Here is a 27,948-nt window from a genome sequence, read left to right as displayed (position 1 = left end):
TAGCAATAATCGCGGATGTGTGACATATACAATTTAATAAAACTACATTAGGTATTTCAGATTTTAAACGCGAGAAAAAGGAGTTATTGCGTCCTGTCATTACTGATGCATTGTCGCTTGCCATACCAACAATATTTTTTAATGGAATTTCTTTATTTTCTAAAAACGTTTTAAAAGTTTTGAAAATGTTATTCGCAGTACAATCTGTGCCATCTAATGATAATAATTCTAATAGCTGCGTTTTTACTTTTTTATTTAAGAGCGAAAAATATTGAACAAGTACACACATTAGTTTCGTATCAGAAATATCTGTACTTTCGTCGATCAAAATAGAAAATTTACGCATTTGCAAAATTTAAACAATTTTTTCAACTTCGCGTTTGGCAAGGACTTCTTTTACGATATTAATGCACTTAGTTCGACCCAGTGAAAGATCTTGTACAATTTCAGGCTCAATACAAACATCTTTTAATAAAGGAATTAAATGATCAACTGTATTAAAAGCGACATTATGCTCCGCAAAAAATGCTGCTAATTTTATCTCCGCGCATTTTACTTTATCTTTATGGCAAATTTTTACGGGTGTTACTACATTTGATTTGAGGCTTTAACTTTGACGATTGACTTTTTCAATATGTGAAACCGTCTGTGAATGTTGCACTAAGTTTGTTTTGCAACATCTGATGGTCTTGTTACATACAATACAAAAAACCTTGTTTTTTTCTGAATGGGGGCCAACCATCCTTTAAAAATATCCTCCTTTAACCAAGCAAAAATAAAAATTTTTTCCCGTTTTTTAATGGCTCCTTTTCCACTATCTACATCCATATTGCACAAATTATTGCACAAAAATAATATTATAACTTACCTGTTTATTGCAATACACGTCTCAATTAATTTTAACGATGCTAACCTACACTGGTCACTGATGTCAGGCTGCAGACGGGGCTAATACTGATGTCTACCCGCCAAAACTTTGACGCTCTTTACGTTGCGCATGTGTGTACAAGATCTATAGAGAGAAGGTTACCTCACGCGCAAAGAGGGACGCGCGGCAAGAGGGGCACATGCTGAGCGGAGTGAGCGGCAAGAGGGCAATGATGATCTCATCGACGAACAGTAGCTGTCTCTCTCGCACGCTTTAGTGTTTTCTCTCTCGCTCCTTTAATATAGAAATGCTTTGAGTTTTTATCGAAAAAACTTTTATTTTGTAAAATATTGATAGCACTGGAAATTGCGTAATAAAAATTGAAAAGTAAATTAGAAAGGCGCTATAAATTACATATATTGCAAATTATAGCGCTAGATATTTAACGTTTATAATGTTAAATATCGCTGCAACAGATGCATTTGTGATACAAATTGCTTTGTACTCGTATTTAGACTGTAATATCAATGAAAATAAAATATAACTTGGGGATATACACAAAAACATTATTTGTAAAGTAGTAAAATAAAAGAAAAAATAGTACATATTTAAAAATTATTTTAAAAATAATATTTACTGTTTATATGCATTATTTACAAAAAAAAAAAAATACTATAAAGAAATTTATTTTTTATATTTAACTGTGAAAACCTCAAAAATTGTCAAGAAATTGTAACTGAAATTCAAATGTAAGTACAATTCTAGGATAATATAAAAAGCATCATACACAAATTTATTATGATACAAACTTAAATAATGAAATTGTAATATATGTTTCAACATTGCAAATGTGAATATTTATATGATAAAATTTACAAAGTGTTAACAATTTTCAAATATTTGCTAATAAAATATTATTGAAATGTTTCTGTTGAAATCTTAAAATAATTCTTTAAAACAAATATGATGGGGTATATATTAGGGATCATTAAATATGCGGCAACATTGTGATTATAAAATTTTATAAGTATCTATAATAAAAATTAAGTATAATAAATATAATAAGTATATAAGTATAATAATAAAATTTTTATAAGTATCTATAATAATAAAAATACATATATGTTGTATCAATCTGTTAATATAAAGAAATTATTAATTAATTTAACGCAAATAAATTTCTTTATATTAACAGATTAATACAACATATATGTATTTTTATTATTATAGATACTTATAAAAATTTTATTATTATACTTATATACTTATTATGTTTATTATACTTAATTTTTATTATAGATACCTATAAAATTTTATAATCACAATGTTGCCGCATATTTAATGATCCCTAATATATACCCCATCATATTTGTTTTAAAGAATTATTTTAAGATTTCAACAGAAACATTTCAATAATATTTTATTAGCAAATATTTGAAAATTGTTAACACTTTGTAAATTTTATCATATAAATATTCACATTTGCAATGTTGAAACATATATTACAATTTCATTATTTAAGTTTGTATCATAATAAATTTGTGTATGATGCTTTTTATATTATCCTAGAATTGTACTTACATTTGAATTTCAGTTACAATTTCTTGACAATTTTTGAGGTTTTCACAATTAAATATAAAAAATAAATTTTTTTATAGTATTTTTTTTGTAAATAATGCATATAAACAGTAAATATTATTTTAAAAATAAATTTTAAATATGTACTATTTTTTCTTTTATTTTACTACTTTACAAATAATGTTTTTTGTGTATATCCCCAAGTTATATTTTATTTTCATTGATATTACAGTCTAAATACGAGTACAAAGCAATTTGTATCACAAATGCATCTGTTGCAGCGATATTTAACATTATAAACGTTAAATATCTAGCGCTATAATTTGCAATATATGTAATTTATAGCGCCTTTCTAATTTACTTTTCAATTTTTATTACGCAATTTCCAGTGCTATCAATATTTTACAAAATAAAAGTATTTTTTCGATAAAAACTCAAAGCATTTCTATATTAAAGGAGCGAGAGAGAAAACACTAAAGCGTGCGAGAGAGACAGCTACTGTTCGTCGATGAGATCATCATTGCCCCTCTTGCCGCTCACTCCGCTCAGCATGTGCCCCTCTTGCCGCGCGTCCCTCTTTGCGCGTGAGGTAACCTTCTCTCTATAGATCTTGAATCTAACGCCATCGCCTATTAAGTTCGGCCTCCTGTTCTCTATTCTTCATGGCCAAACCCAACGAATATCATAAGGAAATATACGGCATGCTGGATCTAGTTATATATGTCTATGGCCTTAACACATGAATTTGCACGGGTGTCAAGGCATATCGAGTCGGCGTGTTCCGATTCTACATATTTTTACATTATGATTGGTTATGAACGTAGCGGCAATGCTGTTTTGGCTATTTCAAAGCAACTGGAGCAATTGACAAGTAAAGGTTAATATTTATAATATTTATATTTATATCAATATTTATTGATGGTTTAATATTTATAATATTTATATTTATATGAATATTTATTATTGGTGAAAAACGAGCAATATATCCCACATAGCAAAATTTCATCCTACGGATGTCCGTGGGATGTAATGTAAAGGATTTTCAGATATCCCTGGGATGTCTGTACAAAGCCGTAGGATATCCGAATGTCCGCTTTTCAGATATCCGTAGGACATCCAAAAATAAATCCCTGGGATATTCCTGGGATATCCTACATATGATTAAATTAGATCCCAACAATGTCCTTTGGATATCTTTTTTTATCCAGATAAAATCCAAATAAAATTATTGAATATAGGATGGTGTTAATAATCCGATCTTATATTCGAAATCATTTTAAAACATTCAATCAACAAAATGGTTGCGCAACATTATTTCATTAGTTGAATGAAATCATAAGAAAATTCTAAATATAAAATCGGACTATAAATACCACCCAAAAAAATATTTATTTTAAATATTTATTTAAAATGTCTTTAAAAAATATATTTTTTAAAAAGACTTAAACAGAAATTGTTTAGTTTTAAGTTAAGAAAGCAATAAAACAGTAATCTTAATAAGTAATGTTTCTTTTTTTCTCTCTCGAAAAATTTCATTTTAATTATTTATATTTTAAAAAATTACGATAATCTCGCTTTAATGACACCACTATCAAGATATTGTTTTATTACTACTTTTTATTACTCCTTTAAAACTAAACAATTTTTGAAACATTTTTTCAAAATACATATTTTTTCAAATATTTTATATAGACATTTGACATGTAAGTATCTTTATGAGCATAAAGGAAAGATTATTAGCAAAATTTCTAAAAATAAAAGCTTCTATTATATTACATTATTTTAAGAAATAGACACATTTCAAAAAAGGTAAAGTACGTATAAGTAATATAAATAATAGTACATTTGAAGCACATTTTATTATAAAATATGTAATTTAAAAAAATTTTTTTATTTACTATATAATGTAAAAATAGTCACAATAAAAATAAAATTTGTATATATAAAAACGAAAACTAAAGATACGTCTTGTACATTTTAAAATTGCACTAGTCACTGTTAAATATAAATTAATAAACTTAATATTACTAAAAATTATAATTAAATATGAATAATATTACATACATAATATTGTATACATAAAATCGCTAATATTATGTATGAATTATATACATAAACAAAATATAAAGAAAAGTATTAAATATTTAATTGTGCAGCATACAGTTTTTTTATTTTTTCATTTGCATGACGAAGCCATGATTTTATTGGTTCCGAAATTTCATGTTCGGTAGCTTGCGGGTATTTTAATTATACTGCACCTACAAATACGTATAAACATTTATATAACATAAATATAAACATATACCTCTCAACATATTTTTAATTTTTTTAAACCAGATGTTAATGAATTAGATGGAAAGTTAATCTAATTTTTATAATTTAATAACTAAATCTAATATATTGTTACGTCCTACATCCTACACAGTTCTTCTTTGCGCAACTTTCTCACGATCAGTCGGTAAAACTCAAAGAGATCACCAATGGAAATTTGTCCATTACATATCTTATCGAGAAAAAAAAAAAAAAAATATATATATATATATATATATATATCTTAATGGAAATTTGGCCTTTACAAATAAAAATAAAACCATAAAACTCACTAAGATTATTTCAGACACATATAGAAATTTCCGATAAGATAAATTGTCCTTTGAGTTTCCGGCGATGATCACGTCCGCACCGATAAAATTTTATAGCGTCTACACTAAATACCACCACCAGGTATCTCGCCTTATTCCCGCCTATCCTTAAGTTTGATTTCCTATTGGAAATCTATCTTTATTACTTTCCTCCACCCTAAGATTTCCTCAAGGATCCAAAATCTTAAGGAATACCTCCCTTCCAAAACCAAAAAATCTGAGTATAAAAGGAAGGGACTCAGCGAGAGTCAGCGCAGTTTTTAGTTAGAGAGTCAGCCAGTTAGTAGAGAGAGGCTTTTAGTATTACCCGAACAGTTTGAATATTGAGACTTAGAAACAATTCGCAACATTTTTAAGTGACTGTAAGAGTTTGTAACAAAATAAATTCAGTAAAGTGTCTGTTAAAACTATTCGATCTCTTTTCTCGTGTACAACCTACACCCTACCTAACACCCAACCACCCAGTTATCTCTCTGAATCAGCACTCAGAACTATTTGCTCCGGTGCGGATCACCGCACGTTGTACTTGGTTTCTGTATCCCCGCTAATCGTGGTGCGGACCACCGCACGCTTTTAGCCTGGAATTTTCAGATTGACGACATTATCCTTCATGCCCAAATCTAAGACGCGACGTGGGGGAGTAAAATACCGTGCGCGCCAATTACTTCTCCAGTACACGAGACCGGTTACGGAAAACAATTCAGAATACATCGGTGTTCAAAGAAATTATTTTGACTACGAATACGAGGATCTGTGCAACGCCTCCGATCAGTTTTCCCGGCGCGAAGGATATAACGCTCATCGGCCGTGGCCCTTCACTCTCATCCCCTTCAGCTGCAATCAGTCTCCGATCGACCCAGTACGGATACCACTAACTGACCCCAGGAGGATCAAGTACACCTCAAGCCCGACTACACCTGGACTTTAGGATTGGAGATCTAAATACATTTCGAAGACATCCAAGTAGTAAGTCTAATTTTCACAATCATCTCTCTCTCTTTCTCTCTCTTTCTCTCTCTCTCTCTTTCTCTCTCTCTCTCTCTCTCTCTCTCTCTCTCTCTTTCTCTCTCTCTCAAAGACCTCTCCTTTTAAAAATTTGCACGAGGTTCCGCCCTTGGTAAAAGGAGTTAATTCTCTTGACCAGAAAAGGGAACCACGAATGATTGGTTGAGGCCTCTAACAGCGTAATATCGATCATTACGATCGTTGACCTGTTCTCAGCCAAGGGAAATCGTTCGGCTCGCGCGGTCGCCTCCTCTCATACCGACCAGCGAGCAAACACCACAAATTCATACTTTTATTGTTGCGTCCGTCCGTATACCTGACTCCTCCCCTTTCCCTCCAGGTTAGGACGTAACAATATGTATTATATGTATATGCATTATGTATAGGTTTATTAGTGTAAATATCTATGTGTTTAAGTGTTTGTATGTGTGGGTATATGTATGTACATATATACTTACTGATAACAACTGAGGAAAGTTTTAAATCCGAAAAGCTTTTGTTGTTTTTCTTTCCATACCAACTATACTCTTTCGCAATAATTATTGTAAAAATTCGTTTTATTATATTTGAAATTAACTGCTTTAAATTTTTACCATCAATTGTTGAAAGTTTATTTATCTAAGAGAATAAAAATGTGATAGATGTCATATAAATAAGCAGATATATAAATAACTTTAAAATTTAATAAAATTTAATAATATAACTTTTTAAAAACTTTATAAAAAATTAATGTACATAATATATAATTAATATTTATATTTATTTTACCAAGTTATTACGATAATTATTATTGATAAGAGCCTCTTCTAATTGATTTAAAGCGTCCTTACTTTCTATTGGAAATTGTGACATTACATTTATTTCATTGCTTTCTGTAGAAAAGTGTGTTGTACTGTTATTTTCATTACGTTCCCATTGTTCATAAAAATCTAATTGGTTTTGTATAATAAAATTTAACTTCTGCTTAAGCACAGAAAAGTTTCTATATACATTGCGTTTGAATTCATGAAACTCTAAAAACAAAACATTCAAATAAGTACCAGATTAAACAATAGATATATTTTTATTAGAGAGTTGCCGAAGAATATTTTGTGAATCTATAATATAAAAGTTTGTGATAGTAGTCCAATAAGTAATGCTATAACATCTTATTTGTAGAAACAAAGATATTTACACCTGGTAGTGGCTTAAAAATTAATTGTTTAATACTATTTTTTAATTCTTTCATCTCGTTTCTTTTAAAACAGTAATTTGTTTTATTTTAAAATTATCTTTATTAGACATTTAAAAAAAAAAATATGTTAAGATGTTATACACACACATACACACACACACACACACACACAACATTTTAACTTTTTATATAAGTATCTGAAGAAGAATCGTGAATATAAAGTATCGTGTTATTTATCTAAATCAAAATATTAAAGTCAGAATATAATAGATATCTTTATTAATTTATGTGATAAATACCTAAAGAAAAATTAGAATTTTGTGAACTCATGAGCATTTTATCTTCTTCTTCTGATAAAAAGTTTTTTTTATTTTCGAGTACTTGATGACGTATTGTAGAATTTTTTAACATTTGGGATGCTTTTGGATAATTATCTAAAATAACAAAAAATGTAATAATAAAAATATATATAATTATAAAAAGTATTGTGCTATTTATCTAAATCAAAGTATTAAAGTCAGAATATAGTACATATCTTTATTAATTTATGTGATAAATACCTGAAGAAAAATTAGAATATTGAGAACTCATGTGCTGCATTTCATTTTCCTGTGCTGATGAAAAGTTTTCTTTATTTTTATTTTCATGACGTAATTTAGAATTCTTCGAAATTTGTGGTACTTGTGGATAAGTATCTATTTTCCTTTTTTTCATAGGATTTTGAATTTCTTTTTCGCTACTTGATGATGAAAAAACTTTTGCTGCATAGAATCTTCTTCTATTTTTTAAAACTTCTGTATCTTCATCTGAATTTAAATCTGATAATTTTTTGGCTAATTTTAATTTCTCTTTTGCTTTAATAAAAGTATCTGAAAAAGATAACAATTAAAAATATTACTTTTAAAATTGTAAATAAAGATTTCCGCAACAAAAGTTTAACTTACCTGTACTTGTAAATATTCTTTTAACAGATATTATTGTTGAATTATTATTATTAAAATCTTTCATTTTTTCAACTGCTTTATCATATTCTTTCTGATTTGTTACATTTGGCCAATATATTGCGGATTTTTTTTTACAAGTAAACCAATTGTTAGGTACAATTTGAAGACTGTTGTGTGGCCGTTCATATAACGCGCCACTGCGTCGCGTGCCAGCCTCGCAATGGCTCATGCGGATAGGCCTTAAGGAAGAGACCGCGTGACAGCGCTGGCGTCTGCGTACACCTACCTTCTTGCGGGGAAACTCTCTCTGAGTTTGAGAGATGCATACAGGTTGTACTAATCACCACGATTTGCATTAAAGCTCATATTGTTGTTATACTGAGTGTATTCCTCACTTCCACGCCCACGCGGCACTGTGTGCTAACGTTATACACAACAACTTGGCGACGAGGATTGAGAAATTTTGCGCCGAGGAGGGTGGCAAATATCGTGCAAGTACAAGCACGTTGCACGTACGTGGCAGCTATTACGTTATACGCAACAAGTGGTGATCGCAATTTAATTGCAAGAAACTGTGTACGCATAACATTACTGGTTACGCTATACAATAATCCGCCATGATTCCAAGCACATTTACGATCGAGCCATTCGATCCAGTCCAAGGCTTATGGACGAGGTGGCTGAAACGATTGGAAGGATCTTTCAAATTATTCGAGGTAAAGGAAGAAAAACGTGTTCCCTTCCTGCTACACTACATTGGTTCGGCGGCGTATAATATTTTAGCCGACCGACTTGGTACAAAGGACCCATATCAGCAAACATACAACGTCATTACAGAGACGTTATCGAACTTCTACGAGCCAAAACCGTTAGAAGTATCGGAAAATTTCAAATTAATGCAAAGGAAGCAGCAGGACGGCGAATCAATACAGGATTTTGCCGCAGCTTTACAAAAGCTATCCTTGAATTGCGACATGGGCAATTACGTCACGAAAGCCCTACGCAACTTTTTCATATTCGGACTCAAAAATAAAAGAATACAACAACGATTGCTAGAAACTACGGACCTCACACTGGAAAAGGCCATACAAATCGCTACGACAATGGAATTGTCGGAGAAGGGGACGAAACAATTACAAGGCGAGGAGACCACCTTGGCAGTCTGCACGGGAAAAACAATGGCATCTACAGATAAGTCTAAAAAGCACGGGAACGCGAAATTGAAAAATAACATTAAAAAAAATGGCGCGCGCGGAATGTCGGTTACGTGTTATCGTTGCGGCGGAAGCCATTACGCGTCGGCATGTACACTTAATAGAAATACGAAGTGCCTCTTATGCGGAAAGTTGGGACATCTTAGAAAAGTCTGCAAATCGTCCCGCGGAAACAATACAAAGAATACGGAAGTACTCGCGATCGAACAATCGCATTTTAGGAAAAAGTTTTTCACTACATTAAATGTTAATAATAAAGACGTACGTTTCGAGGTTGATAGCGGATCAGCCGTTACTTTAATGTCGTTAACCGATGCAAAAAGGTTATTCAAAGGCGAACGCGTATTCACTACAGATTTGAATCTTGTTTCTTACACACGCACGCCTATTCCATTACGCGGTTACATAAAAGTTCGAGTCAAGAATGGTAATCGTTTTCAGAAGTTACACTTATACATCGTCGAAATAGACAAGGAACCTCTATTAGGCCGTGAGTGGATATCGCAACTTAATCAGATTAAGGATCTACAAAAGTTAACGAATAAATTACAATCAATTAAGCAAATTACTGCTGGCGATAATGCGCGACTACAAGCACTGTTAAATGAATTTAATAGTATTACAAGTCCGTCTATTGCGAAAATTACGAATGTACAAGCGCGGTTAAATGTTAAGCGCAATACAAATCCGGTATTTCATAAGCAGCGTCCTGTGCCCTTCCGTTTACGAAACCAGATTGAAAAGGAATTAGAAGCACTCACGCAAAACGGTATTCTTGAGAAAGTGGATTTCTCAGAATGGGTCACACCTATTGTACCCGTTATTAAGAAAAACGGAACAATTCGCATTTGCGGGGACTACAGCGTCTCGCTTAACCCCAATTTAAATATAGATTCGCATCCTCTACCTACACCAGACGAACTTCTTACGCAGATGGCGGGAGGAAAAGTCTTTTCAAAAATTGACCTCTTACAAGCTTATTTACAACTTGAGGTTAGACCACAGGACCGTGAATTACTTACTTTAAATACACATAAAGGTCTATACAGACCAACACGTTTAATGTACGGAGTCGCATCCGCTCCTGCAATATGGCAACGTATTATAGAAAATATTCTTAAAGATATTCCAGGAGTAGTCGTTTTTCTAGATGATATTAGAGTCTCAAGTAAAGACGTACAAGATCATTTAAGTAAATTACGTCAGATTTTTACGCGACTACAGAAATACAACATACAAATTAACGTGAAGAAAAGTGAATTCCTTACGGATCAAATTCAATATTGCGGATACGTGATAGATAAAAACGGTATTCACAAAGCTCCGGATAAAATTGATGCAATTTCAAAAATGCCCCAACCTACAAATTTAACTGAATTACGAAGTTTTCTGGGCATGATACGGTACTACGATAGATTTATTCTAAACGTAAGTGCTATTTTACAACCATTAAATAATCTCTTACAAAAAAACGTTAAATTTCACTGGTCAGAAGACTGCGAGAAAAGTTTTCAAGCAGCAAAACGAGCATTTACAAACCCGAAATGCTTAGCTCATTTTGATCCTAGATTACCAATTACATTAGCTACAGATGCAAGTCCTTACGGTATGGGAGCAGTTCTCTCTCATGTTTATCCAGACGGTTCGGAAAGAGCCATTCAATACGCATCTCAAACGCTTTCAAAGACTCAACGATCATATTCTCAAATTGATAAAGAAGCTTTAGCTATTATGTTCGGTATTAAAAAGTTTCATCAATTCTTACAAGGTACAGAGTTTACACTCGTTACGGACCATCGTCCACTTACACAAATTTTTTCACCGACCAAGGGTTTACCGATTTACACGGCTATGCGCATGCAGCATTACGCATTAACATTACAGAGTTTTCGTTACAAAATTAAATACAGGAAATCAGAATTACATTCTAATGCAGATTGCTTGTCGAGATTACCAATACCGCAAACTATTGAAGAAATTGAATGCAAAGCAATAGATGAATTCCAACAAGCTACGTTCGATACATTGCCTATTACGGCAATACAAGTTGCTACAGCTACAAAAGAGGATAAAGAATTATCCAAATTACTAAAATTCCTAACTACATATTCCAATGCTAACACAAATTCTAAAAACAATAAATTCTATACAATTCCTTACGAAGAATTTTCTTTACTACACGGTGTTATTTTTCAAGGACACAGAGTTGTCATTCCAGTTAATCTACAAAAGAAAATACTACATGAATTGCATTTAGATCATTTTGGTATGATTAAAATGAAAAATCTCGCAAGAGGTTACGTTTGGTGGAACAAAATTGACAACGATATAGAAAAGTTAACGCAAAACTGTCATAATTGTAATTCACATAGAAACAATCCACCTAAAGTTTCAAATCACGTGTGGGAACCAGCTCAATCTCCTTTCGAAAGAGTACACGTTGATTTTGCAGGTCCATTTTTAGGACATCACTTTTTCATACTGATTGATTCGTACACCAAGTGGCCAGAAATACATATCGTTAGAGATATTACAGCAAAAACTATGATTAATATTTGTAGACAAATATTTTATACGTACGGTTTACCGAAATACATTGTATCCGATAATGGTACTGCCTTTACATCAAAGGAATTTAAAAATTTTCTTAATTCACACGGTATTATTGCTAAATACACTGCACCACATCACCCTGCGACAAACGGACAAGCCAAGCGTTACGTTCAGATTCTTAAAAATTCTTTAAGAAAAATGCAATCTACACACGCGAATACGCATATTAATTTACAAACACTACTTTTTCAATATCGCAATACTCCACACATTGCAACGGGAAAAGCTCCAGCAGAGTTATTATTTTCGAGAAAAATACGTACAAAATTCGATTTGTTACGTCCGTCAAGTACAAAACATACGATTCATTTTGAACGTCCTTTTAAATTTACGGTGGGAAAAAGAGTAAGTTGTCGAAATTACATCAATAAAATTAAATGGTTATTCGGTACGGTTATTGAACAATTAGGTGATCTACATTTCAAAATACGCCTAGACGACGGTCGTGTCTGGAAAAGGCACATTAACCAAATGCGTCCGATAGGTGACGATACACTTAAGAACAGTAATAAAGATTTCAGTGATTATTACTGTGATTCCTACGATACTAGTCCGCCGAATAATTGTGATAACGCGAACTACAATACTAATCGTGCAACTAATGTAAACGAAAATACGAGCGAAGGGACAATTGTAAATGCGAGTCCTTCCCAAGTGCATACTTCAACTAACAGTCCTAGTCATACGTTAGTTAATACAAGCGACAACTCTACACCTACATCGCCAGGTCCTTCTTACTCTACGCTTACGGCTTCTGAAGCCGGTTCTCCAATTTTCTCTACGCCCCAAGGATCCTGGTATGCTTCTACTCCTAAACCACTTTCTTCCACTAGTCCTCCTAGAACTCCTGAAGCGAAGGATACAACACCCCCAATTAAGGGAGCGCTTCGTCCGAAACGGCAAATTCGCGCTCCAAGGTATTTACAAGATTTTGAGGTCAACGAGTCTCAAATTTCTAAGTGAGGGGAGTGTTGTGTGGCCGTTCATATAACGCGCCACTGCGTCGCGTGCCAGCCTCGCAATGGCTCATGCGGATAGGCCTTAAGGAAGAGACCGCGTGACAGCGCTGGCGTCTGCGTACACCTACCTTCTTGCGGGGAAACTCTCTCTGAGTTTGAGAGATGCATACAGGTTGTACTAATCACCACGATTTGCATTAAAGCTCATATTGTTGTTATACTGAGTGTATTCCTCACTTCCACGCCCACGCGGCACTGTGTGCTAACGTTATACACAACAAAGACCATCTTCAAATTCGACAATGTAATACTTATTATTTATTTTGATTGTTGCCTGTATTTTAAGTATCTAAAAATAGTGAAGAAATTTATAACATTTAATATAAATTACGAATAATATTGCCAATTGTAAATATATTACCCTGTACCACAGTGTCTGGTAATAATCACTCTAATGATAAAAGATAGATTATTTTGACAAATTTAGAGACAATTTTTCTTCATGGAAAATGTCATAAAAGATTATTTTTTCAAACTTCTAGTTTTTATCATTACGTAACTTTGTATCTAAGCCTTAAATTCAAATTTTATTAAAGTAAATTTCACTTAAAATTAACTAAAGAATATAATGATGTTACTTTTTTAACTTCACAAAGTTTAGTTTACAAAAAAAATTTTTTTTAAATTACTTATAACTTTACAAAAAAAATTTTTTTTAAATTACTTATAACTTGAAAATTATTGATGTGTAAGGGAAATTGGTGAAAGGTTTCCCAATTAATATAAAATAAAATAATAATGTCAGGATAGATATATTAACACACGATAGTATGTGTACAACTTGATTACCGATCTGTTCCGTGGTAAACGACTTTCTGCTCTTCTCTGGCGATTCACGCGAGCTGCTCTCGCTCGCTCGTCTTGCTGGCCAACGGCCGCCGATGCCCGGACACGTCTTGACGTCGTGTTTTGGTCGATCGCTATTGTCTCGATCATCGCCACGAAAACACAACTCTCCTATACTTATTAGATTATGTTCTAACACTATATTCCTACATTATCTTCCTACAGATGTATTATTGATGAACATTTTCAATAAAAAAAATCATCTTTAAATCAACCCTTAATCATTAGACAATTATCATTTTATTAAAAACATTATTTTTTTATTTTCCTTATAAACACGCTTGAGAACGACTGCACTTTGCTCTCGTCGTTTTGTCTCCTTTATAATTTTGCCTTTATCATGTCCGGATGCTTCCCCGAGCCTTGTGTTTTCCTAATTGTTTATTTCTTTGTCGAAACGCCTCTCTTTCTCAACTTATCACAATTAATATATTACATGTAATATCCCTACAATATATGTACCAAGTAATATTATAATGCAATAGCATGCAATAGCATATACATATACATACTAAGTAATATTAATATAATATCATATACAACACATATTTATGTACATTTAATATAAATTATCATTTATTAATTATTCAATATGCAATAATGGTACAACGACAAATGTATCGTTTAAGTGTGGGATTATTAACATTTTCTTGTTGATATTCGATATGGGCCATGTACATAATTCAGACAAATTACTAACTATATAAATTTGAAGTAATGATGATAAGCATGGAATATGAAACAAATCTTCCTTAATTATAAATTTTTTGCCGATAGCAACTAAGCATTTTCTTGTGTTACAATATGCAATATTTTCAATTTTTATGATACTTTTATCTTTCATAAAACAACAATTATTAGCATTGTCATACACTTTTATTGTATACTGTGAAATACTGATAATTTTATACTGTAGCTTTATGTAGTCGTGAATAAGTGGACCATTATAATGTTTATTGCGTAATTGTATATCAGAACTTTTTTCGTGTGCCAAAATTTTATTACATGTAGCATTATTTTTTTCCATGTATCTTCTATGTAATTGTGTAATGGTTTATCAGCTTTGCAAATTTCTTTTTTTATTTTTTGTAAAAAATTCTCATATTTGAAAGCACTAAATGAATCTAAAGTGCCATGTATTCGAACATCATCGCATAAATGAATCAAACCATGAACATTATGAGAAACATTGTATTCTCCATACAAAATTTTAAAACTATTAACATAATGAATTAATAATTCTTCAGCATAATTCAAATAATCCTCACATAAACTTTTACAGCATAAAATTCTAATAGCTACATGAAGTGTTAAAAAGTGATGATATAAATCGTTTGGAAGTATTCCTTGAAAAACAACAGGACCTGTATATAATAAAATTTGCCTATATTCAGTTGCTTTCTATTGTTTCAAAAAATCCAAAGATCTTGGTTTTCTACAAAATTCAACTGGTATAGTTCGTTTAAAAGTTTCTAAATTGTTTGATATTGTTTGACATTTGTGATGTTGTAAACGAATTTCTAAGTCACCAGCTGTCCACATATATAAGCATTTTCTCATAATTCCAAGGCAAAGTAAATGCATGTAATCTAAAGAAATATTTTCTATAAAATCTAATCCTGGTATCTGTTTTAAATTAGTAGAGCCTAAATGAAAATTCTCATCTGTTTCATTTAAGAAATCCTCATTTGTTCTTTTTGTAGCATAAATATCTGCAAAACAAATACGTCTGTTTCTATATTCACCTTCAACTCTACATTTTGTGCAACTAAAGTAACCATTGTGACCTTTTATATTTAATATAAAAGATTTTGCAGGAGCATCGCATAAAATTTGTTTAATTTTAATGTTGTTAAATTTCTCACACAGAAAAATTCCATTATTTATTAAGTCTGTTATTTCTTCAATAAAATTTTGTAAAAATTTATTACAGTTTGTTGGTTTCTTAGAGCTATAATATGCACCAATTATAAAAACTTCTTTATATGGTAAAACACATCCTAAGATTGGCCATAATGATGATGTTGAAGATTTTGATAGAGGTAACCCATCGATATTAATTCCCAAATCTATAGTATTTATATTATTAAATCTATGATAATAATTTCTAAAATATATCTCTAATGCAATACGAGCTCCAAAATGAGAATATAAACTAGGTAAAACAGTTTTGATATCGGTGTTTTTTGGCGTACTCAATAAAGTTCTAGGATCAACTGGTAAATTAGAAAAGCATTCATGACCACGAAGAATTTTAATAAGTTCACTTAATGCTACATGATTAACATTGTTAGTTACAGCCCAGTCACGTAATAAAGATTTAAAATTTTTCTTTTTTTCTACATTTTCAATATTTAAATTAATTAAATAATCTACGTCATTTTTTATTTTATTTGATTCATTAGAGTTATTTGATTCATTTGAGTCATTTAATTCATTTGATTCATGTAACATGTCGAATATGTCAACATTGTCACTTAATTCATTTGATTCATGTAACATGTCGAATACGTCAAAATTGTTATTTCTAGTTCTATTGTATGCAATCTCTCTACGATGGTCAGATTCATTCACACAAGATGATGTATTAGCACTTGTACTTGGCAATGTACACATGTTAGATAGTCTTTCTTGATCTCCAAATTCTAGCAAATTAATTTCAGTTTGCACGAGTCTTCTCAAATGTCTACTTGACATTTCATCTAGCCGTTTGCGTTTATTTTTGTATCTTTCCATCTTTTGTAATTTTCTTGAAAAAAAAAATTATTTTTTAGCTTCTTAATTAAACGATAAAATTGTAACTTTTAAATTCATAAAGAAAAAATGTATACCAGACAAATTATAAATTGCCTATCAATTTTATCTTTCTACAGAATAATTTAGTTATTTCATATATACATATGTATATTTTATAATGACATTATATAATCTTATTAATTATTAGACCTATCACAATGCCAGGCAACAAGAATAGAAACAAAAAATAACTTTGAAAAAGAGAGATCTTTTTTCTCTTTCTTTCTAAGATTATTTCCTGTTGCCTGGCATTGTGAAACAGGCCTTTATTTTTTTATTTTTCAATGTAATGCAATTAATCTTTTATATGCTATATTATTGTTTTATATTTATAAAGTAAGTAAAAAGTAAAATTGATTTTAAGAAAATTAGAAATATACATAAATCTTTAATAATGTAATATGTCACAATAATATACATGTACAATTCTTGCTAGTTTTACACGAATTAGTAATAGCTTAGTTCATGTAAAAACTAGCAAAAATTGTACATATTGCGCATATATGCGTATGTGTGTATATATACAGGGTGTCTGGCAATAATCGCCCCACCGGTCATATACAGGTAGAGGAGGTCAAATCGAGTAGAAAAGTCCTTTACCATTTTTTGATTTTTGTAATAAGTACTAAGTAATTAACGAAAAAAGATTGGTGAATCCGTGCAAGTAAAGCGCGCGCAGCGAGAAGGACATCCCACTGCTATGCGATCACTAGGCGCGCGATGAAGCGTTGGGAGGAGCGCTCTACAAATGACAATGGCAACATACGAGCGGCGCGTAACGCTAGATGATCTTTTAAAAAAAAATATATAATTTGCAACATGCAGCTGCATATTTTTTTTTAAAAGCAACTATGTGTTTTTTTATATCAATTGATTCGTCTCATTATTTTATGCATAAAAGTATTAAGATAAGATTCCCGAAAATTGAATGTTTTACAAGATATTTTGTATTTTATGTCAAAATGCTGTAACTTTCAAGCCTCATAACTCGAAAAGTACTTAATAAAAAATAACTTCATTATATTGTTTCGGAAACGTTTTGACATCAGCTTTAACAATATGTAATAGAAAATAGGAGTTTCCATTTAAGATTTCAAAGTTGACCTTCGCGGTGTCCTTCAAGGTTACATGAAGGTTATTTCAATATAACCATATAATAGACCACTTGATATACTAAAACTTTTGTATTGAACATTTTCTTCCATAATCATTATTTTTCAAGATATTTGACCGTTACGGAACTTTCTCCCATCACTGTATATACTGGCTTCTCGAACCAAGAACTCGATGACCAAGTTCTAGTATTGTCATATAATAGAAATAAATATTTTCTCTATATATACTTGTTCTTTGATCTTAACAAATGGACGGATTAAAATTATATTTGTATGTTATATGTGTGTCTACGCATGCACACAAAATTAAATTTGTTCTCTGATCAAATTAAGCAAAAAAAATGTCTTACTAAAAAATATTTATGTAAGAAATCTTTTACTAAATTTAAAGAAACAGCAATTTTAATGAACGTATATTTTTTGTACTAGAAATATCTTCAGGAAATCCTACGAATAACTATTTATTATCGATCTGTATCGTTCGGATCATTTCGATCAAAATGGGATGTCCTGCGGAGATCGTACATAAGATATCCACAGGACATGCTACACGGGATATCAGGTAATCCTACGGATAACGTTTTATTCTGGATCAAACTGGGACCATTTCGATCAAATTGGGATGTCCTGGGGAGATCTTTGCTATGTGGGATATATTAAATGATAAAGAAAAGTATAATTATTTATCAAAATAATAGGAACTTATATAAAGCAATTAACAGATTTGAAAGTATTAGCATGTGATTGTCGTGTAGTCAAAGAATTTGCTGAAAATTTAGAAACTTCTTATGTAAATAAAAAAATATTCGTTTAAATAAATCACAGATATTATTAAATCAAAATATTACTTATTTTTTTCTTATTATTATGCTAATACTTTTAAATCTGTTAATTGTTTTATATAAGTTTCTCTTATTTTGATAAATAATTACACTTTTCTTCATCATTCAGTATATATATTAACTCTTTTCCATTATCAATAAATATTGATATAAATATAAATATTATAAATATTAACCTTTATTTGTCAATTGCTCCAATTGCTTTGAAACAGTCAAACAGCTTTGCCGCTGTGTTCATAACCACAGTCATGATGTAAAAATATGTAGAGTCGGAACACGCCGATTCGATATGCCTTGACACCCGTGCAAGTTTATGTGTTAAGGCATTTCTGTGACCAGGTGTACACCAGGTCACACAAATGCCGTAACACATGAAATATTACAATTACATGTTCTAACAATGTCTCAACAATATTACATTGCAACTTGCAAGATTGTAACATTGCTGCAATGTAATTGCAAAGTTCTGTGCTGTATGGGTATGTTTCTGGAAGTGTCCTGGTACATCACATAAGAATACAATTATAATATTCCTGCTACGAATCATCTACAAACAGAGCAAAATTTTTTCAATAATCTCAATGCAATTGCAAATGTTATATACCTGCTTTGAAACTTGTGAAACATATCAGATATATAATTTGCAGGAACGTCTCTGATACCATTGAACATGGAACCGATAATTGTTGCATTTCTGGTATATTACAAAAATATAACTTTTGTAATGATTTTAAATGGTATACAACTGTTACCTAAAATTTGAAACAATATTACGACGTTATGAAAATGAGAAACTGTAATGTTCCTGGAACATAAGTGGAATTTTCAATGCTGTTTGGGTAGTAAGTATGAGCAATGCAAGAATAATAATTATTGCATTGCTCATACTTGCAATAATAATGTTTAAAATAAAATTTATTTTAGCTTTGCTCATTTTATTTTGCAGACATAACACACACATACACACACACGCGCGCGCGTATATCAATATTATATGTACATATATATATATATATATATATATATGTATTATATGTATTGTATATATAATATTGATATATATATAATAATATAATTATCATTAATTTTGTGTTAATAATTAATAAATATTTGTTTTAAATTTATAAAAGTTTTGGAAAGACAAAAATCAAAAATAATATTTCCTATATTAGTATCTGAAAATAGAAACCTGCTTCTGTTCGCGCCTGCTTAAAGTGCATGTAGTTGCTATACGTTCAACATGACAGATAAGATTAACTTACCTAGCTTATAAGATAAGCTTTAGCAGAATTTTAATAAAATGATAAAAGTGGACAAACAAAGACAATCTGTCAATCATACGCGTTATCGCCGCTAAGAATAAGTTGGGACAGAGTAATGCTACGTTGCAGGTAAAGAGATGTCACATTTGTCAGTCGTTTACAGCGTGTAAAATGAAAATGTTTTTACGGGTTTTATTGCTGCTATTCTGTTTCCTTTATCGTCATTGCCACGCACAAATAATTGAGGTATTTGCCATATAACTGATATTCTAGCTCTAAGCTTGGTTATCGTAATAATATTAATAATAGTTGGAATAACATTTTTTTAAATAAAGTTTTATTAAAAAAAAAAATTTCAAAAATTTTAAAATTAATAAAATTTTTGTATTTTTAAGTTTAGATAATTAAATGACTATGATGTACTAATTAGTATTTAAATTTTTCAGCGGTATTTTTTCAAAAAACTTATATTTAATATTCATAATAAAACAAAGAATACGGTCAACTTGCTAATTAAAAAGGTTATCAAGTCAGTATTAAAAATATTTTTAAGTTTGACTCATTTCTCAGATTAAAAGAATTTTTTTAAAGTAAAAATTAAAGTATTACAATTTTAAAAAAATACTTATTTTGTAAGTGTCACTTAAAACCCAAATTTTTGTCATAAAAGGCATATCACATTTAAAATTTAATAATAAAACAGAAAACGATTAATTTATTAACTAAAAAAAATTTTTATTATTGATATGTATATATTGCAATATTAATACTTTTCAACTTTTTGAGATAAATTTTTTCAAAAATAAAGAATAAAAAATAGCCTGAATAAAAAATTGTATGAAAAAATGCTATTTTCCCCTTTAATTTATTTTTTAATAGACACAATTACTTTGGTCTCTCAATGACAATTTGATGACAATTTGATGTTATGAAACGCAAAATGTCTTTTTTTAATCTTTAAATTCTGAAACGCTTTCTATAGTATAATATAAACAATATACGTAATTAAAGAATCATTTATGTAATAATTATACAGTAAATTTTAATTTGTGCATTTTTGTGCATTATACATAGTAAGTTAAATTGTCGTATATATTAAATTTCCTTGTATACTTTATATAATATTTTTTATTTACATTATATTTAATCAAATATATTTATATTAATTTTAAAAAATTGTACGAAAAAAGAATATTTTAGAATCTAATTGCATGTTTGAATTAAATCTATTCCAAAGTGACTAGTTGATAATCTTTAGATAATATTAAGAGAGATTAGCATTATCAATAAAGTGGGAGGGAGGGTGGGGATTGGAATTTGCAATTAATTCATTTAAGTTTTATGTGTGTAAAATATGTCTAAATGGAAATTTACACATTTCTATCAATTCGACCTCTTATCAAAATACTACTTTATCTCTTTTCTTCCAGTATTTTACTAATGCAAATATAAGCAAAACATATACTTTAATAAAAATAAACTAATACATATTTTACAGTTTTTTCTTTTATAAAAAATTATTTGGAAAATAACGAGTTTATGCTGTTTTATGCTTATGCTATCTATACTTTTATGCTTATTCTTCGTATAGTGTTTTTTATATAATACTACTTTTATTAAAGTAAAATAGATATTAATAACTTTTTATTGATATATACTTTTGAAAAAAGTTAAAAATATACATATACTGCTGTGATTGTACGTTGTATGTAAATCACAATATATTTATGTATGTTAATGTTTATTGAACTATAACTATATTTGTTATATCTTAAAATGTAATATAAGTTATATACGAAAAATATGTTTTAAATGCATAACGCTAAAATGTCATATTTATATTTAAAAGATAATATAAATATTATTAAATATCATTAAAAAGATAAGACACAATATCAAAATTAATCTGCAACAGTAAAAAAACTATATTATTATTAGTATATAAGATTATTATATGTAGTAGTAGTAAAATATATAACATATGTATAATTTATTATAATACTCGAAGCGATTTTATAAAACTGCTTGTGTTTATTATTTGTGTTGTTTGTTTTTTTCTGTTAATAAATTAACCGCATTTTTTGTTTTATTATTAAATTTTAAATGTGATATGCCTTTTATGGCAAAAATTTTGGTTTTAAGTGACACTTGTAAGATAAGAATTTTAAAAAAAGGCTCCTCTCTCAGGGTACCTGGGAGAGATCACAGAACTTTTGTAAATGGGTAGAGCGCAATAAACTGAACAAGAAAGTTCTTTATTGTTTTGCATTTTTCGCAATAATTATTGAGATAATAATTAAAAAAGATTAGCAAATTAGCACGCGATTTGCGCGGCAAGACTATGAGATGTATGCTTTAGACGTGTCAGTGGTGAATATCGCACGGCAATGAAAAATAAAGCTTCTGTCCGCTCGCTGCTCACGTGTTACTTTTGTCTTCACCGAGCGATTAAATTGTTGCCGTGCGAGACTCGCCGCTGTCACGCCAAAAGCGTATATTCTACAGTTTAGCCGCGCAAAACGCGCGCTTATTTGTCAGTTCTTTTTAATTATTGTTTCAATAATTATTGTGAAAATTGCAAAAGATAAAGGACTTTCTTATTCAGTTTATTGCACTCCATCCACTCACAAGAGGGTAATCTCTGCCAGAGACCCTGTATATTACTCTCTCTGATACTATATTTTGATACTTTTTATAATTAAAATATAATATTTTATATTTTTTTAATATAGAAAATCACTGCAATGCCGAACGGAATAAGTACTACAATGAGCGATGCAATGATCTTATCGACTGCCATGGTTTGCACTATGTTTTCCGTCGTAATTGTCTTAGTTCCTACAGTACTATATTAGTAAGTATCTATCTTTTGTTTTATAAAAATATCATTTATTATATGTTAATTGTAATGTACACAATGTCAATTATCATACCCATACAGCACACATATCCAAAAGATATCCAGAAGACATCCCAAAGATACCTTTGAGAGATACGATATCTTCAGGATGTTCTCTGAACATCCTCCGGATATGCATGCTGTATAGGTAAAAATATATTATGCAATGCTATTGTGATAAATATTTAAAATTGATTTTATGTAGAATATTTTCATACATATAATTCTAATATCCGTTTAAAGTAAAATTATATTTCTACTTTTTATCAGTTTTATTTTAAAATATGTCATTGTATGAAACATAATATATAAAATATCTACAAAATAGAAACAAGTTAATTCGTAATAATATTTTTGAAGTTGTTTGTAACTAAAAAATGCGCAGATCAAATGCACTAGTCTCTACAAAACAATCACTACACGTGTGCCCACACACACGCGCCTTCCCCCCCCCCCCACACACACACAGAGATAACACACATTTTTAGATGTTATCAATAGTCAATTTATTGCACATATAAAAAAGATGTATTTATAATATATGCAATAGTCATTTTTATAAGAGTGTAAAATACTCTAAGATCGGCAAAATGCAACTGCGAGTAATCGTGAGAAAAGCAGGACTAGCAAAAAACCTTGTAACGTAACGAACTTGTAGAAAAGCTGTATTTATAATATTCCGCGATAACAATGGAAATCACGTCGCGCGATGTATAGATAAAGTTCTTTTGAATTGTAAGACGTAAGCGATTGGTCAGTAGAATTTTTACGAATACAAATTTGATTTAAAAATTAACAAATTCAACATGATGATTCGAGATTGCTGAATATGAATCTGATGTCAAAATTGACAAATTTAGTGAATAGATTCGTATTCAGTAACGTCGACAATTCATAAATACGAATTTTCACAACAATTACAACTGTTTATCATTTTGACATTTATTATGTTAAATTTGTCATTTTATTAGTTTTGACACATTCATAGTTAGCAATCTCAAAAATCATTGTGTATATTCCACAAAAATTGAAAATATTCAGTGAATTATTGGCAGTTCTTAGTTTCATTTATAATCCACCTGTGATATAACAAACACAATATTTAATCGTCAAAATCTTGTTAATTGTAATGTATACAAAAAATTCTTTTTGAAAGTTAAAAATTCTAGTAATATACTTTATTAAAAAAAAAAGAAACTTTTCTAACACGTCGCATATCATAGTTATAACATGGTAAAATATGTTAAATAGCCCTTTTTTACAACTTTGAAATTTCTAAAAATTGTGACATGATGGAGCATTTTTAAAACCGGCATTGTATTCAACATAAAAAAAAAACTATAAAAGGGGATATCTCAAAGGGCAGTTTTGTGATTTTTTTATCGAACTGTGTTATCAGCGAATGGTGCTTATAGAAAAAAATTTTAAACAAATCCTGTTATTTTTCAAACATACTATATAATTATTTTAAACGGGCATATAGATCTATTTTCTTAATACATTGCATAAAGTATTTGGTTATAGTTGATATTACATATTAAACAGTTGATATTTCTTAGGATATTTTTGTGTAAATTTTTAAGACAAAGATATAAAAAATAAGTGCTTTAGTATAATTTTGGGTAAAATAGCCAAATAATTTTGGGTATAATAGCCGAATAGAGGATACATAATTTTCTGATACCATATATATTTAATAATACGTTTCAATACGAATTCTTAGCAGATTTATTTATTTAAACATGGTGAATTGTGTGAATGCATAGATGAGGAAGAGACAAAACTTCTTCACCTTCTCCTAAAAAAAATTTTAATTTTATTCAACCCATGTCAGTTGAATAATTCCAGAATACTTTTACGATACTTCTACAATGCATTTACATATATTTATTAATATAACTTATAATTTCAATTATTTATGGAATTTCTTATGTAAAAAGGTATTTGTAGTAAAATAAAGTATTTAAGGTCTAAGAATTTATTATGTCTAATCAATATTTTCAAAAATTATATATTTTATTGTACAATAAAATACTATAAAGTTATAAAAAATAATATTTTGCTTTTTTAGATATGGTTAGTGTTTTTTTTTGTTTTGAATTTAAATAAATAAATTTGCTAAGAATCTATTGAATCGTTTTATTAAATAATGTCAGAAAATTACGTTCTATTCAAAAAACTTTTTTTGTTAATAACTTTTCAATAAACAATGACCAATAGTTAAAATCTTTAAAATATTATTTAAGGTAATGACCTTAATAACATACGTTATGATTAAGATCATTAGGGTAGAATTCCCTAATTTGGCAGTTTTACCTTTGTTTAATTTTTCAGAATTAGTAAGTGTAAATTTTAACTAAATTTTTTTTGTTAACCTATAATGAATAAATTGCGATAATAAGAGTTTTCGCTTTTACAGCAGATACTGCTCTAAGGAAAAGGTTGATGAATAATGGCTGCTACCTAAATTAAATATCATTGATCCTATTGGAATTTGAAATCATCTATTTTACGGACCAAATTGAATTGTTAAGTAAATTTAAGCACTCGTGTAAGATTAAAATAAAAAAGAATGTAATTAAATTTTTTATTATAGATTGACTATGAGTTGTACTTAATGTATATTTATTTTTTTTTATCAAGAGACACGGTAGTGTCTCGCGCGCAGTTAAAGTTCACGCGCAGGGCAAGACCGACCGTGTATCTTTACACGAGACGGAAGGTTCAGATGAGCCGAGATTATTGGATCTCAATAACGGCTGGGCCGATTGAGTTGGTAATAGGCTCAATCGAAAGCGCGTACCCAAATTACATAAGAAAAATATGCTTGTTTTTGCTCTGTGTGCTTTATAAATCAAGATATATGCATCCAAAGTCGAGAAATCTAAAAAATCATCATTTTTCTCGGATGTCGCGTAAAATGTACACTAAAATGTAACGCATGTCTTATTGGTCAGCGTCGTCAGCACGCAACCAATTAGAACGCACTCAATTCAGATTTCTAATATGGCGGCGCTCAGACCTGTCAGCTCGCAGCTTTGATGATATTAATTAACGTTGATATAATTAATATCGGTCGTAAAATGTATATATAACGTGTTGTGGAGACGAATAAAGATAGTGTATATCAAAATAATAGTATTATTTATAAAAAAAATTTTTTTTGATCTTAAAGTGCAGAAGTGTAGCAAGACATGTTGACAACCCTCTCAGTATTCTGTGGTTAGTGGACAGACAGAACAGAATGAAATTGACTGGAAATGATAAATATTGTTAGAACTAATTTAGTATACATAGAACAGAAATATATTAAACTTTGATATTTAATTTTATTTATTTTGGACAAATCATACACTAAAATCTCGAATCATGTGCTTTTTTGACAGAAAGTATGATAAAATTAAAATTTATACAATCATACTAATTATCACTATGCCTTATGTGACAATTGTTTAGAGACTTTAGTGTATGATTTGTCTAAAATAAATAAAATTAAATAACTCAAAGTTTAATATTTCTGTTCTATATATACTAAGTTAGTTCCAGCAATATTTATAATTTCCAGTCAATTTTATTACAATCAAAACAAAACAGTGTTTTACCTTTCAAAAAAATTGTTGTATCATATATATTAAATAAAAAAACTGTCGTATATATATTTAAAAAAAAAAGAAATGATATCTATCAAAAAATTACCTTTTTTAAAAAAAGGTAAAAAAAAGGCGCCAAGTACACGTTCTTGTCACAACTAAAACAAAACAGTATTGTTTTACTTTTCAAAAAAATTGTCGTATATATTAAACCTTTCAAAAAAAACCTGTCATATATATTAAAATTTTCAAAAAAAGCTATCCTATATACTTCTTACAAAAAAATATGATATCAGGAAATGGCACCAAGTGGGACTAAAGAACTATGAAAAAACTTGTACACTATTTCTATAAAACTCTTCTATAAAACTCTTGTACATAAAGCTGTCGTATATATAATTAATTATATTATATACTATATTTTATCATATTTTACATATATTATACTATATATACTATATATATATTATTAGATATACTATATATATTATAAAAAAATAAAAATATTTAAAAAATAAAAATATTTATTAAAAAACGCAAAAAAACTTGGCGCTGCTATACCTCAAAGTAATGAAATTAACATGTAGTTTACTGTAGCAGCGCCAAGTTTTTTTGCGTTTTTTAATAAATATTTTTATTTTTTAAATATTTAAAAAATTTTTTTATAATATATATAGTATATCTAATAATATATATAGTATATATAGTATAATATATGTAAAATATGATAAAATATAGTATATAATATAATTAATTATATATACGACAGCTTTATGTACAAGATTTTTATAGAAGAGTTTTATAGAAATAGTGTACAAGTTTTTTCATAGTTCTTTAGTCCCACTTGGTGCCATTTCCTGATATCATATTTTTTTGTAAGAAGTATATAGGATAGCTTTTTTTGAAAATTTTAATATACAGGGTGAGTCATTTTAATCTATGGATCCGAATATCTTTCAAATTACGGTATCTACAAAAAAATGGTTTAGATAAAAGTTGACCAGGACAGAGGCGGTCATTTAATTGTACCATTGGTTTTGACCTTGAGGTCAATTTTAAAGGTTATTTCAAGGTCACAATGGTTTTTTTAAATGGGATACCCTATTTTTGACTGCGGATTTCGAAAGAGCGGAAAATTTTACATCAAACTTGTCTTATGAAAAAATTGTTTTTGCGACCTTGGAAAGGTCAAAAATGAAGGTAAAATGCCTGAAAAACGATCTGGTGTAGTTTTTCTGAAATAACGTGGTTTTCTGGGTAACACAAATGTGCATAATGCTTAAACAAAGTCAATGAATTGTAAAAGTGTAAATCACTTTGACTAGCTTGACCTTGAAGTCAATTTTCAAGGTTGTTTGAGGCTCATAACGCATTTTTTGATTAGTAAACCCTATTTTTGACCGCTGAACCTGTTTCTTGACAATGAGCTCTTAAACAATGGCACTTTTTACATGAGCATAGGGATTTTTTAGTTTTTCGACCTGACCTTTTGAAGGTCATATCAAGGTCAAAAGCACTTTCATCTTACTTTTAGCGTTACC

General features: G+C 29.6%; 1 long non-coding RNA gene across 1 annotated transcript; it reads left to right on the top strand.

The window, feature by feature from the left end:
* The first annotated feature begins 20,004 nt into the window (after positions 1-20,004).
* Positions 20,005-25,416, top strand: LOC105679256 (uncharacterized). Its single transcript, XR_001101821.2, has 3 exons — positions 20,005-20,164; positions 22,651-22,772; positions 25,237-25,416. It is a non-coding gene; the product is annotated as an uncharacterized lncRNA (long non-coding RNA).
* Positions 25,417-27,948: the final 2,532 nt, after the last annotated feature.

The sequence above is a fragment of the Linepithema humile genome, chromosome 8, assembly GCF_040581485.1.
Source record: "Linepithema humile isolate Giens D197 chromosome 8, Lhum_UNIL_v1.0, whole genome shotgun sequence".
NCBI lineage: Eukaryota > Metazoa > Arthropoda > Insecta > Hymenoptera > Formicidae > Linepithema > Linepithema humile.
Note: the sequence above shows the minus strand (reverse complement) of the source record. Positions and strands in the feature narration are given on the sequence as shown.